The sequence below is a fragment of the Chinchilla lanigera genome, unplaced genomic scaffold, assembly GCF_000276665.1.
Source record: "Chinchilla lanigera isolate Chin_1 unplaced genomic scaffold, ChiLan1.0 scaffold00146, whole genome shotgun sequence".
NCBI classification, from domain to species: Eukaryota; Metazoa; Chordata; class Mammalia; order Rodentia; family Chinchillidae; genus Chinchilla; species Chinchilla lanigera.
In genome coordinates, this window is record NW_004955547.1 from 1,392,518 (window position 1) to 1,396,562 (window position 4,045).

At 47.1% G+C, this 4,045-nt stretch overlaps 1 pseudogene; it reads right to left on the reverse strand.

Annotated features, from left to right (window-relative positions):
• Nucleotides 1-2,162: 2,162 nt before the first annotated feature.
• LOC102013971 lies at nucleotides 2,163-3,184 on the reverse strand (annotated as a pseudogene).
• Between the last annotated feature and the right edge of the window lie 861 nt (nucleotides 3,185-4,045).

Genomic DNA, 4,045 nt, shown 5'->3' on the forward strand with positions numbered 1-4,045 from the left:
CAGAGACAACTAATCAAAGCAGATTTATTAGTACAACGGTACAGCAGCAGGCAGGGGTCTGAAGTGGAGACTTCAGCCAGCCCTTGAGAGGCAGGATGGCACAGCTTTTAAGCCTGAGGTAGAGTTAGGCCAGGGAATGGAAGGAGGAAGTCTTTTTTTTTGGTACCAGGAAACAAACATAGGACCTTGGGCTTGCCAGGCAGGCACTTATGCTACTGAGCTATGGCCCAGCCCAAGTCTCAGTTCTTTGAGAGAAATGGCTTTAAATCTAGGTTAAAAGTCAGGCCCTCAGAGGGGAGCTCTAAGCTAACACAGCCAACCTGGTTTTGTGGTTTGGTGAAATAATGGTACCTACAACCAGCGGGGCAAAACATTCTGCATCCACAGTTTCCTCCTTTCATGGATCCAAAAGCTGAAGACTTGTTGTATTTTTTTTTTTTTTCCAGTACCGGGAATCGAACTCATGACCTTGTGCTTGCCAGGCAGGCGCTGTGCTGCTGAGCTAAATCCCCAGCCCCTGAAGACTCATTGTTGTAACTGATAAAATCACTGTAGCTTCTGCCATGTCCAAAATTGCTTTATCATTGCCAAATCCCACTGTCACCATATCTACCACCACCATGGCTGCCACTAAAGCCAGCATGACCATGGAAGTTTCCTGCAGGACCAAAGCTGGCACTGCCATGGAAACACCTCCACGGCCACCACCAAGGTTTCCAGAGCCACTCTGACCTCTGCACTGGAAGCACCAGCCATGCACTGCTTGGGCAGGGCTTTCTTTACATCACAGCTGCGGTCAGCTGTGATTACAGGGGTTGGGCCCAGAGCTGCACATGTGCTGGGGAAGCACTCTACCAGTGAACTCCATCCTAGGTCCCGATTTATTTTTTAAGAGTAGGAAAATTTATTGGGGAAAGGATTGAGGAATAGGAATGGGGAATAGCAACAGCTCCCGAGAGATGGGGGGGCGGGGTCCGGAATGGGTTGCCTTATTTATTTATTATTATTATTTTTTAAAAACACAATTACTTTGATTTATACAATCAAATACTGCCAGCGAGCATTACTTCCACTCATGCATCATTAAAAACAAAGGGTACTTCCTTTATCTTCAAATGATCCGTAAACAAACAGAACTTAAATTTAAAATGCACACTGATTATGTAATTTTTTTTTTAAACTTTTTTTTTTGGTCTTTTTGAGACCGGGTCTCGCTGTGCAGTTCAGGCTGCCTTGAGCTCACTTTGCAGTCCAGGCTGGTCTTGAACTCACAACAATCCTCCTGCCTCAGCCTCCTGAGTGCTGGGATTACAGGCGTGCGCCACCACGCCTTGCTGGTTTTTTTTTTTAAAGCATAACTAACTAATAATCTGGTTCCTTTTTTCATAAAATGGAAATGGAAATACTCCTGATGGTCTTGGGGTGATCAGTGTGTTATGAGTAGTGCAAGTGTGGCACATAGTTTCATCTAGAAAGGTCTGCATCTTCTTTACACATCTTCTTATACTTTTTTTTTTTGTTTTTTTGAGACAGGGTCTCACCATGCAGTTCAGGCTGGCCTTGAACTCACTTGGTAGCTCAGGCTGGTCTGGAACTCGCAATTATCCTCCTGCCTCAGCCTCCCAAGTGCTGGGATTACAGGCGTGCGCCAGCACGCCCTACATGTCTTCTTTAAACAAAATATGCATAACAAAATGCATACAGTCACTGCATGATAAAGAGCATATTTCAAATAGAAGGCAACCTCTTAGACCACTGTATTATTTAGGGTTAGGGTTATCATTTATGGCATTATGGATTAATTATACATAACATACTTTATGCATTTAAACCCCATTTATGTTTTGAAGATACAAAACATAATTATTGCTTGAAAATGTTATTGCAGGTAGCCATTCGGTTTGTATGAGAAGCCAGCCTCCGAGCTGTGTCTGCCAAGCCAGAATCATCAGCTGTGCCGGAGAATCAGGTCCGAGCACACTTCCCGGTGACTGTCCCCACGTCCGGCTGCCCCTCTCTCCCACAGCAGCCAGGCGATGACAGTTCTGGGACTGCCTTGCCTGGGGTTTTCCTTTTTTTTTTCTTTTCTCAATTAACTGTGTTACTGAGTTATTTCTTCTTCTGACCTCTCTATTGACCTTCCATTTTATTTAATTTTTTTAAGAGGAAAATTCATTGGAGGAAAGGAATGGGGAACAGGAATAGCTCCTGAGAGGAGGAGGGGTTCTGAGTGGGTGGCCCTAACCTTCGATTTTAATTACGCATAAATCCTTTCAGAATGTCCTGAGAGCTCCATAAATGGGAGTTCTGGAGATGGAAAATCCAAGGGAGGAAGGTTGGGTATTGGAATGTCCTTGGCTTTGCCGGTATTTACTGCAAACTTCTGCCAGGTTGAAGAGGCTGCAGCATTTTCTGAATGTGGTGGCCAGTTCTACAGCTTTGATTTTTCTACAAAAGCAGCATCCACATCCAGCTCCTTTTCTACTGAACCTTTTAGTTTGGCTTCAGGGCTGGGAATATAGCTCAGTGGCGTAAGTTCTTGCCTGGTAAGCCTGAGGTCATGAGTTCGATTCCTGGTACCAAAAAAAAAAAGAAGTCTGGCCTCTTTGGCCCTTGGTTGTTGATTTTCCTTCCTTCATGTTTCATACTCAGCCACGAGGAAACCACGTCTCTTCAAGTCTGCAGTTCTGGTTGCCTGCTGCTCTATAATTGTTTTGTCACCTTTTGGGGCTTTGCTCCCAATACATGGCTCTGTGGGCCCACTTTTAAATAGAGCAGTGTGTCTGGACCCTGTCAAAACCCCTACATTTCAAGGAGGTGTATCTCTGTGGAAGGGCTGTGCTTCTGAGCAAGAAGGGGGTTCTGGCCCTCCGCGTCCTCTGCAGGGGGCTCGTGGGATGCCTGGAGATGCGCAGGGGCGTCCCTGTCTGCGTTCTGCTGGGCCCTCACGCCTCGCCCTCTCCCACCGCTGCTGGGTGAGGAGGAGCTGTCCCACTGGCCGTCCCTCTGCAATTGACAGTACCTCAGACTGTCAGCTTCATGGCTTCACAGAGATGTACTGTGGCTCTTTGTGACAAGAAATAGCCTCTTCGTATTGCCCTGCAGCTCACAACCGGTCTGCTCCTCCGCTCTGCAGGGGAGCGCTTGTGCGTGGCCAATCTTTCCTCTTGCAGGAGTCCACCATGAGCTTCTGGAAGTCCACTCTGACCTCCCTTGAGCAGGTGCGGCCTTGGTACTTGTAATGTGGCTGTTTTCTGCTGTTGCCTTATCTCTTGCAGCCTAGGTTCTCCTCAAACCCACTTTGCTTAGCTCTGCCCACTCTTCTCTCATTCCCATCTGTGTTCATGTCCCGTAAGCCGCTTCTCTGCGGGAAAATGCAGCTCCCGGTGATGGTAAACCCAGCGTCAGGAAAGAATTAAAGAAGCCGAGTTTAAACTAAGAGAAGTTGGGTTATTTGAAGGTGGAGAAAAGGGAGGACGGACAGATGATAGCTACTCAACCACTAGGAGCATTCAGAAGCGAAACGCTCCTATTTATTTTTTGAGAAAGGTCTCATTTACAGAGCCCAGGCTGGCTGCAAACTGGCAACTCTCTTGCCTCAGCCTCACACACAGAGGGGATTATAGGCATACAGCACTGTGCCCACGCTGGTATTTGGAAATGCCACCTTTACCCATAGAATCATGGTCCTCAATCACTTCTATTTTGCCATAACGCTGAAAAGAATCTCTTTGGCCATGCTTTTCAGCACGGTTCTCTTCCAACAGCGCTCTTTGTTTCAACAGTTCTTCCTTTCACCGTGTGGCCTTGCGGTAATGGCTGCACCCACCTCCACAGCAGTGTAGGTGACAAACCCAAAGCCCCGGAGCTTGGTGTTTAAGGTCTCATTACCACACAGCTCGTGAGCGTTTCTCATTGCTCAGAGTGGCTTCTCAGTCTCATCAGCTGTTTTAAAGCTCAGCTGTCTGAGGAAGAACTTCCATGGCTGTCAGTCTCCTGGGCAGACTCTGACCGTGATATGGCAGGAGTGAGGAGACTTTACTGG